Raw genomic sequence first — 11,552 nt, 5'->3', positions numbered from 1 at the left:
AAAGTCAAGTGAGACTATGCAAAAGCACTTTTAACATTATGAATTATTATACAGATGTGTTTATGATTGTCATCTTTACCAGGTCTGGGCAGTCTTCAACTAATAATAAGCCATACATAACATGGCTGAGAGAAAATTTAATTAAATATAAATAGTGGGGTGATATTGTAACAAAGTGGTGTCTGGCTGCTTGCCGCTCAAAAGCCAATAAAGGGGCAAGGTTGGTGGACAGGAAAGTTTGCTTTGTTTTGGATGCCAGCAAACGGGGGGGGGGGGAGGTTGGAGGGCAGACGCCTGTCCAAAGACCGACTCCCCCCCTGCCCCCTACAGCCAGTGAGCAAGAACTTTTATAGGTTGAGGGAGAGGGCTACATGCAGAAACAGTACAGTCAGCTCTGACAGTCATCTTGAAATTGGCCATGCGGTGGTCTGACCAGCATCATCTTGGTTTTTTTAGGTACAGTGAATCTTCAGTTCCATGGTCGGTTCGTTCCCATTTCCTTGAGGTCAGTTCTTGGAATTGTGGCAGGGTATGTCATGGCTACAGTCTGCGCATCATGTAGTTAACTTCTTCCACCTGGTGTGGGTTTCAGTATCTAGAAGACAGCTCACAGGATACGGCTCAGAATATTATCTATAGCCCTTGAGAAGGAACTAAAGGCCCTTGACTATGCTCAATGACTAAACTATTATTATTTGGTCTCCTTTGACTGTTTTTCTTTGTCTCTGCATTTTCTCACTTCTCTGACTAAAGTTATTATTTGGCTAAAGTTCTTCCACAGACTAAATGCAGGCTGAGGACATGGGGCATAGACCATAGGGTCCTGCTCCGTTTCAATATATCATGAAATATGCTCATCTGGATCCCAAATTTAAATAGTTATTTATAGAACAATATATCCCTATTATAACTGGGCTTTTGCAAACAAGGGTAACATCTCTTTAATAAGCTTTAAAGGTTTTAGAGAGAATGCATATATATGAAACATTTTTTTCATGGTATCCAAAAATTCATGATATGAAAAGAAGAAAAGCTGTTTCTTATGATGAATTAGGCTAACTCTATAGTAGTTATCTTAAAATGTTAGTTTGTAGATGCCTAGGTTTTCAACCAAAATTACTGACAAGAATATTATACCATATGTAATTTGAAGTTAACATTTGAAAAAGCAGACAATACTCTCCATTATACTCATTTGTTATTACTAACACACCAATTGCTAGCTGGTGATAATTCAAAAGTTTTAAATAACATTTGTGTACTTCTTTTGTGCTTAGCACGGTGCTAAGTACCTCTTCCTGTATTTTACCCACGTACTTTTACCTGTTATTACCTCATTTAATCCTCAGAGCAACCTTATTTGATAGATACTGTTTTAATCTCTCTTTTACATATAAGGAAAGTGAAACTTGGTAAAGCTAAATTACTTCCCTGAAGTCAGTAGATCAGTCAGGATAGGCTAGATTATGTTGCAAGAACAAATAACCCCCAAATCTCAAAAGGTTTATTTCTTACTAAAGTTACTGGTTCATCATGGGTCAGCAAGAAGACTTAACGCATAGTAACCACTCAAAAAAATCCATTGGAACTGTTGAGAATAAGTAATGAAGGAGCTTTGAAGTACAGGCTTTTGACTATATTTTGAGGTAGAAAAGAACAAAATATTTGTGTTCAAAGTAACAACGTAAAGTTGTGGAGACAGAAATTGTTCTGGAAACAGTGAGGAGGTTACCTTAATTGGAGTAAAGCGTTTGTGTTGCACAATAGTGAGAGAAAAGGAAGATAGCCAAACATACGAGGCAGCAGAAGTCACGAAGTAATAGAAGCCAAGAGGTAGAGGGGGAGGAGAGAAGTCAGTCAGTTGTAACAAGGGCAACAGAAGCAAGGAGAGAAGCCTTAGGGCCTCAAATGCTGATGTCAGAGAGCTCCCCAAAATAACTAGATCGCTAGAGTGTGGGTGTATTCTGCTTTCGAAAAAGACAGTACGCGTCCATGATGCAGTTTCCTGTGCTTGTTTACTTCCTGTATATCTTCATAATACTCTTCTAAAAATCCTATTTTTGTTCTACACAACTTGAAAGAATCCAGCTCTAGGCTTTGGCTTCACATCTGGGTTTGATCCCCACTCTGCCACTTAATTAACTGTAACCTTGGGCAAAGTATGTAAGCTGTGTCTTGATTTTTCTCATCTGTAAAATAAGAGTAAGAGTACCTGCTTCACAGAGGTGTTAAAGATCTAATGACATAATGTATACAAAGTAGCCCAGAACGTAAATGCTCAATAAATGGTGATAGTTGTTAAAAATAATGATTGATAATCCTAGGAATGGAATAAAGAAAGATGAATCCAAGAACTATTTCACAGAAGGAGCTGGAAGAACCTGGTAGTTTGGCTCCTAGGTGGTCAAGGAAACAGATCAGTCAAATACAATTCTAAGATTTTTAGCCTCAGAAACTGAGACTAGGGATTAGGGTAGTATCAAAAACAGCAAAATTGAAAGGGAGCAGTTTAGGGAAGATGTGCTTGCTTTTGCACATGTTTGGGTTTGAGGCAACAGTAGGCATTTAAGCAAGTGATGTCCTGTAGCAGTAGAAAGAGAAGGACAGCACCCAATTCTACCATTCAATAACTGAGTGTCTACTGTCGTAAGCATAATGTGAGAGAAATAAACATACAACATACAACATCCTCCTTGTTTCCGAGGCCCCTACATTCTGTTGGGAGAATCAGAATATAAACCAGATTGAAAAAAAAAGTGCTCTAATCAACATACAAGCTAAGAGTGTACAGAGGAAGGAGAGATTAACACACCAGTTGTGAGATACACAGGGCTTTAGGGAAGACAGCATTTTAACTGAGCCTTGAAGACTTGAGTAGAATTTTAATAGAGAAGGAAAGAGTATGCAGCTGAAGAAGAAACACAAAAGTACATCATATGAATTAAGAAAATCAAGTAGCCTGGAGTGGTAGGGTTTGTGAAGAGGTATAGTGGGATATGCTGCAGGAAAAGTAAATTAGGCCCAAAAGAGAATCAATCAGTGCCTATTATAAATTACACACTGTGCTAGAAGTTTTCATATTCACCATTTCATTTCATTTTCAGACAGCCGTACAAAATGAGTGTTTTGACAGGTGGGAAGAGAGTTTTAGAGAGGTATACTAATTTGTTCAGAGTCTTATAGATAATGAGTAATAAAGCTGAATTTGAAACCAGGCTGTTGTTTAACTCTGAAGCTTAGGCTAGTATCAATATGGTAACTATCTCTAAACAAACTAAGAAAAAAGAGTTATATTAATTTTAGCACTTTAAGAATATAAAGCACTTTCATGTGTATTTGGTCCTTATTACTAGTCATTAATCCCATCTTATAGGTGGGAAAATCAAAATACAGCAAGGTTATTTAAGGTCACAGAGTGAATAAATGGAAGATTGGGAATACAACCCAAGCTTTCTGACTCCAAAGCCTCAGGTCTTTCCAACATCATTTTAAGGAGTCTAGTGTTTCTTCTGCAGGCAGTGGAAAGAGCAAGTGAACATTTTTTAAGGGGGATGACATAAATGTTTAAAAAGATTAGTCTGGGATAATATGTGGGATAGACTGGAATAGAGACGAGGACACTAGTTATTAGTTATTAGGCTGCTGAAAAAACAAGTTAATAATGATGTAGACCTGAACAAAGAGAGTTTAGTGATAATAAGATAGAGGGAACAAATCAGAGTCATTTGGAAACAAATTATAGGATTTTGCTTCTAATTGCATCTGCAAGTGAGGAAGGAAAAGTAAGTACTACAGAGCCAGTGAGCATCTGGTTTGTTCATCCCTGCATCCCTGGGGCTGCACAGTTCCTGGCACATGATAGGCACTCAGTAAATATTTGTTAACTCTGGAAGTGAATGAGGACCTTTAAGGATAGTAGAGTAAAAAAAAAGTCCAAAGACAAAAAGCAGCAAGTATGTCAGGGAAGACTTGATAGAAACCAAAAAAGCATAGTGCAAAGGAAACCACGAGGGGAGAGGTGGAAGGGTGTGAGATGCCACAGAGAGGCATTGTTGGAAGGCGATCAAACAATCACTGAAGTAAAAGGTCAATATGCAAAAGCAGAAGTCAACATGCAAACAGTTACGGAGAGGAATGAGGGAGAGAACTGGATGCAAGGAGCACAGAGTACACTTTCCAAAAATTGGGTGGTAAAGGGAAAAGGGCAATGGGATGACAGCTTGGGGGAAAAGCTGGGTCAAGGAAAAATTGCAAAGGCTAGGAGACACGTGTAATTCAAAAGAAAAGAGGTGTAGGTTGAAAATACAAGCAAAATAAGGCCTTCAGGAAATGGAGGTGGATGAGATTGAAAAGGCACAAATAGAGTGATCAGGATTAGATATACAGATCTGGGCATGTTTCACAGAGAGGAGAGGCTGAAGGCAAAATTATAAGTGGGTGATTATAGACAGTGATCGCAAAAGGAGATGACCAAAGGAGAAAGGATATCTTTAGAGAATGACCACTGGCAAGGGCAAAAGAGGGGTCAGAGAAATAGCAAGAAAGTTGTATAAATTCACTGTCACATAAAATGATACATGACAGAGTTTAAGAAAGAAGTAGCCAAAAGTGTCAAGAGTTGCAGAGAGGGGAATAAGAACTGAGAATAAATGGTGTTCATCTAGTGATATTTGTACAAGCAATTCATGAATAAAAACCTTGGAATTCCTTCTTTTGTCTACTCTATGGGTCAACTTCGTAACCAACTCAGAATTTTTAAGGTGAATAACAAATTCCTTTGTCTATAGGTGATAAATTTAAGATGTGATGCAAATAAGTTTTTCTTTCAAATGATATGACTTTTGAATACAATTCAATTGTGCTAATTTAAAAAGCATTTGAAGCACATGAAACTAGGAAGCCTACTTATGTAAATCTCATTATTCATTCATGAGTGGCGTTCATTCAGTGAATGTTTATTGGGTGTCTACAATACACTTTGCTAGGTACTTGGGATATAACTGCATTGGCAGTAAATAAGAAAGACACCATCCCGGCCTTCGTACCTAAAGCAATAATACCAAATAAAGAAAAAAGCTGTATTTTGCCATCTTCTTTTCTTTTCTTTTTTTTTATGGGAAAATGCTTATGATATTGTTCGGTAGGGAAAAATGTTTATGACTCCACTTTTTTAATGTACAGAAAAAAATGAAGACAAATATCAGAGAGTCTTTTCCTTTGATTCTGGAAGGTGAAATTATAGATGACACTTTCCCTTCTCTTTTTACTCTTCTGATATCTTCTTGATAATAGGGGAAAAAAAGTAGTCTAAAATAATACAGAAATAATATACTATATATGTTTGAAGAGTTATTATGTAGCTATTAAAAGTATTATATATGAATTAGCACTTTCCCTTGAATATTAAAGCAAAATATAACTATTGTTATTAGAACTATATAAAAATACATATGTAAATGGATAAAAGCTGAAGAGAAACATTCAACTGTTAACAGTTGTGTTGGAATAGAGAAATTATTGGTGATTTTACTTTTGATTTTTCCTTTAAAGTTTGAAAAAAATCTTAATCTAGTTTTCTTAATGTCATATTAGCAAGTAGTGAGAAGTTTAAAATGTGTCCGTTCTTCACAGTCACAATGTGGCTTGAAAAAGCAGTCCTTGGATTTTAACTCTTTTGTTTAGTAAGCAAAGCTCTTAAGTTGGTGATCCCCAGGTGAAATCTAACCCACAAATATCGTACCAATTATTTATTCCCACAAAAAATGCTGCCTAACAAGCTACCGCAAAGGTCAGTAGATTAAAACACTAACAAGTTATTATTTCTTAGGAATCTCTATGTTAGTTGGGCAGCTCTTCTGGAATTGGCTGGATTTACTCATTTTCTGGGTCAGCTGTGAGTGAGGTAAATGGCTCTACCAATTTTGGCTGGACTCTCATGTGTTTGGGGACCAGATGTCGTCAGATCTAGAAAGGTTCCATTATCTTTCACATTCTTCCAGCAGGTAAGCCTGAGCATGTTCTCATGAGCAGAAACTGTTCTCATGAGCAGAAACTGTCTACTCATTTATACATTTACTCAATGAGTCTCCTATGTGCCAGACTGTAACAAGGAACTGGAGAAATAAAGTAAACTAGAAAGTTACCCCATCTATCAAGGAGCTTGCCGTCTAATGGGCAAATAAACCAGGGACTACAGTGCAGTGTGTTACGTGCCGTGATTGTGGCGTAACCGGCCCTATGGGCATAGTGGAGGATCTTGCAAATCAAAGTGTCATAGAGGAGGTAATGGTTGGAAACGTTTTCAGAAAGAAGGGGGAGGGAATTTCATGCAGGGGAACAACAAAATCTCGGTTAAACAGAACATCACGGCATTCTTGGTGAGCTGTGATACTTTGGTGGAAGGTGTAGGGAAAGGAACATATGAAGGAGTAGCATGAGAGAAAGCTATTCACGGAAGTGTAGTATTTAAGGTTCTTCCAGTTGCAAATAGCAACTCTAGCCAGTTAAGCTGACTTTACCAGAAGGATGCCGGTATATCTCACAGAATGTTTGTATTGTTGGGTAATCAGGGAAACTCAGTAGTAGGAATCCATAAACTGTCCTCCTTGTGGGCTGTAAACAACTCCACATCTCTATGCACCTCAGTTCAAAATTCCAGTTTCCCAGGAGAGCAAGTCTGTTTGGCCAGTTTGGGTCAGATATCTACCCCCGTGTCACTCAGCCATGACTAGACTATGAGTTACATGTGTGAATATTGCTGCAGTTCTGTCCCCGTGCTGGGGAGGGAGATGGCACTGTGAGCTGTGTGTCTGGCCTAAGAGGTATCCATTGTATTTTATTATTTAGTTGCCTTTCCCCCCATGTACAATGACAAAAACACCTCCAGGCTACTTGATCCAGCCATTCTAGTCCAACAGCCCCTGCTCTTGTCCTCTTCCATGCCCAAAAGTACATCCAACTGCTGGAAAGGACATCTTAGAGTTATTGTTCTCTTAGTCCTGATCTCTGGAGGTAAAGTGCCCATTCTTCTAGGTCTCATCTAGGTGTGGGTCCTCATGGTCTTGCAAGCCAAGAACTAAATGGTAAGTTTAATCACTACCAGTACACTGTAAATAATTTGGGGGCCAGGGGTCTCAGTGGTTGCTACAGAAAGAAAGGAAGGAGAATAAAACAGTGACAGTTTTATTTATTTTTTTAAATTTTTATTTATTTTTTATTCATTTGTTTTTGGCTGCTTTGGGCCTTTGTTGCTGCGTGTGGGCTTTCTCTAGTTGCAGCTAGCAGGGGCTACTGTTTGTTGCAGTGTGCAGGCTTCTCATTGCAGTGGCTTCTCTTTGTTGCGCAGCACGGGCTCTAGGCATGCAGGCTTCAGTAGTTGTAGAACGCGGGCTCAGTAGTTGTGGCACAGGTGGTCAGTTGCTCCGTGGCATGTGAGATCTTCCCAGACCAGGGCTCGAATCTGTGTCCCCTGCGTTGGCAGGCGGATTCTTAACCACTGCACCACCAAGGAAGTCCCAATGACAGTTATTTTAAAAGGGAAAAAATTGGGTAATTTTTCAGTCTTCAGATATTCCAGCAATATATTCCCGCTACTATTGAAGCCATAACTGATACGTATGACAGCCCATTACAAGCTTCCTTGCTTGTAGCTAATATCTCAGCTGACTGAGAACTCTGCCTACTAGGGTAATTTAAGCCTTCATTTGTAGAGGTCTAAGCCTTTGGTGATCTTCAGCGCCAATTGTGTCAAACTAAACAAAGGCAATGTAGCAGATTGGAAAACAACACTGAGGTAGAATGACTGGAAACCAATGAATGTTTTTTCAATAAATGGTCTCTACTTAACAGATAATGAAACTGAAGCACAGGAAGTTTATTAACTCTTAAGCTACAGATTTAAGATTTAAACCCATGCTGTCTGGCTCCAGAACAACCGTTCCTCATATTTATGTTATACTGCTTCTGCACTGTTAGTGTGGAGATTGCGTATTGGGGGTGAGCCTTCCATACCTGGGATTAAGTCATGCTGTGATTCTTCAGCTTTAACCAGCCTTGTGACCAAAACAAGTTATTTAATTTTTCTAAGTTTCAGTCTTTTCATCTATAAAATGGGCATATCCTTTGTGCATTGCACCATACCTGTCATTTGATAAGTAGATTTATTAAATGGTGGCTATTATTAATTTAATAAAAATATATTGAGCATTCTGTGGTAGGCACTGCATGTACAGAGTGGAACAGAGGATGGACATAATTCCTGTGCTCATGGATCTTCCAATTAAAAGGATCTGAACCAAGCCATAAAATGAGAACAGGAGGGGCTTCCCTGGTGGCGCAGTGGTTGAGAGTCCGCCTGCCAATGCAGGGGACACGGGTTCGTGCCCCGGTCCGGGAGGATCCCACGTGCCGTGGAGCGGCTGGGCCCGTGAGCCATGGCCGCTGAGCCTGCGCGTCCAGAGCCTGTGCTCCACAACGGGAGAGGCCACAACAGTGAGAGGCCCGCGTACTGCAAAAAAAAAAAAGAGAACAGGAATGTGTGGTCCACACAATTGCCTCCCTCGCCTTGCATTATGAACACCAAGACTGACATATGGGAACATAACGGTGATTGGGAGCTGAAGACGACAGATCAAGAAAGAAAACAAGCCTGGAACAATCAAGAGTAAAGGGAGCAAGACAAGGATCAGGCATGAAATCAGGAAAACTCCCAAGAGAAAGAGTACCCGCCTGGTTTTCTAGTTCGTAAATCGGGATTTTACAAGAAAAGTGGAGGGAATGGATCAAGAAGTTCTTGTCATAGCACAGGAAGTAGAGTAGCTGAAATGGTAAGTGAGAGACCTGTGGAGATGGAGTGGTATATATTCACTACACACTGTAGAAAGCATGATTAAAGAGACGAAAATGAGAAACATTAAAAAAAAATTATCCTCCTGATTTGGAGAACAGCCATACTTTGTAACATGAGCCAAGAGATAAAGTCAACTTTGTCTCTCAAGGGGGGGAAAATAATAAGCCTTTTTTCAGGCTAAATTCCCTTGCTACCCGGTTTGTTTTCTTAACTGTAAATGATCACTGGGAAAAGAACAGGCTTTAGAGATTCTGCCCAAGCAATTCACAGACTGTTTTCTTGATAATAACTATGTAGCTCTTTTCTCAGTCAGGCTCACAGGCAGGATTTAATCTTGGTTTTTGATGGAAAGTATCTTTAACATTTATCAAATGTACCAAAATAGCTCTAAAAGTGTCTTAGGAAGTATGTGGGGGAAGAAAAGTGAATTATATATATCCTTGGGGTGACCTCATATAAAATTATGCAGATTTACCCTTATGATTGTGGTTATATAATTTGACCTAAATCATTGTCAGGGTTCAGGCCAGCATTTATCACAGTGAGATAGGAAATGGATTCATTGGTTATGTATAGTATTTTCAGGAGCACCTAACGGTAAGTAACTTAATTTGTGGATAAATTACAGGCAAAGTGGTTGAGAAAGTCATAGTTCCCAAGTAAACCCCAGTTTACAGTGTTCACCATCTGTGAACATCTTTCATCTTCAGTAAAATTAAAAGTAGGGTTATTGTTTGGACTGGAAATATGTACTTTTGTGATTTGTTTGTTTGTTTAGGTGACAAGGACATCTAAAGCACAAAGCCTGTCTTTTACACAGATGCTTTTCTATGTGTTTGCAGCTTCAATTTAAAGGACAGCAAAGTTGATTTCAATGTCTGTGCTGTAATTATGTTGATTATATTGGAAAAACATGAACCAATACATTTACCTTTACGAACTGGTTACAGAAACTTATCCATGTATATGAAATTCGTTGAGCATTTCGTAAGTTCATAAATAATATTTACCTTCTGATAATGATAGTATATACATTTATGCACATATCCCATATAATACATTGATTATTGGCTTGTTGAGAAAAATATGATCATAAAATATATGTCATTACAGCCCAGATACAGAGCAATAAAAAATTTAAAATATCTGACACCGCAAGTCTGTATTAGCAATAACATTGTTATAAAATACTTGTAGCATTCTTGATTTATTTTTAAAAACCCAGAGATTCATTCAGTATCTTTCTGGCATTTGAACCAACGTCTCTTCATCTTCCACACAGTTGCTGACTGAGAAGGAAAATGGTTAAATTTGTCAAGCAGCTTTATAGTTTCACATTAAATTTCAAAGTTATTGAGACCCAAGGAGAGAAATAATAACAGTGGCATTCCTAATCAGCAAGAAAAGTATAAATTATACACTAAGTGAAGGAGCCACTGGCCAATTGTTTAGAGGAAAAAAAATACACCATGTGTCAAATTAAATTCCTGGTGGATTAAAGATTTTAATGTAAAAATCAAACCATAAAATTACTAAAAGAAAATATAGAAAAATACCTATATAGTCTTGGAAATGGGAATTATAGCACATAAAATGTAAAGCAAAGATTGATTTTTAAAATACATAAAAAACTAAAAAGTGTTTTGGAGATCACCAAAAAATTAAAGGGCAAATACCAAACTGGAAGGGGAAAAAAACACCAAAAAAGTAAAAGGCAGACACCAAAACTGGAAGGGAGAAAAAGGGACAAAAGGTTAAGAAGTCTTACAAATCAGTAAGAAAAAAGATAAATAGCCAAATAGGAAAATGGGCAAAGGACTTCTGCAGGTAAGTCAGAAAAGAAGGAATAGAAAGGGTCAATAAAGATGAATTTTTTAAATTTTTGTCAGTAATAAAAAATACAAATTAAAACAATATTAAAATGCCTTCTTTGCTTGTAGAATTGATAAGGATTACTTTAAAAGACTATCCAGTGTTAGAGAAGGTACTACAGCTGTTCTCAATAACTTTTTGGCAAAGTGTCTGAAAAGCACATACCTTTTAACTAGAAATTCCACATCCATATAATAAGAAAATATATGCTACGGAAATTATTAATGATGTTATGTCACAAGATATTTGTTGCAGTTTCCTTCCTTGCTCCCACCTTCCGCCCCATCCCCTTCTCTCTCTCTTTCTTTCTATCTCCTTTTTCTTTTTTTTTTTTTTAAATTAATTAATTAATTTTATTTTTGGCTGTGTTGGGTCTTCGTTTCTGTGCGAGGGCTTTCTCTAGTTGCGGCGAGTGGGGGCCACTCTTCATCGCGGTGCGGGGGCCTCTCACTGTCGCGGCCTCTCTTGTTGCGGAGCACAGGCTCCAGACGCGCAGCTCAGTAGTTGTCGCTCACGGGCTCAGTTTCTCTGCGGCATGTGGGATCCTCCCAGACCAGGGCTCGAACCCCTGTCCTCTGCATTGGCAGGCAGATTCTCAACCACTGCGCCACCAGGGAAGCCCTCCTTTTTTTGTTTCATGTTTGGTATTGGTGAAAATTTGAAAAAATTAAAATGTCCAACAAAAAGGGGCTGGTTAAGTAAAATATGGTAAGTTTATTCAATAAAACATCTGTTATTCAACCAATAAAAATGACAACACAGTAAAATATTAGAAAAATATTCACAATATATTAGGTTTAAAAAAATGGGGTACAGAGCAAAATGTACTGGG

Source organism: Neophocaena asiaeorientalis, unplaced genomic scaffold (assembly GCF_003031525.2).
Source record: "Neophocaena asiaeorientalis asiaeorientalis breed wild unplaced genomic scaffold, Neophocaena_asiaeorientalis_V1.1 scaffold317, whole genome shotgun sequence".
Taxonomy (NCBI): Eukaryota; Metazoa; Chordata; class Mammalia; order Artiodactyla; family Phocoenidae; genus Neophocaena; species Neophocaena asiaeorientalis.
Note: the sequence above shows the minus strand (reverse complement) of the source record.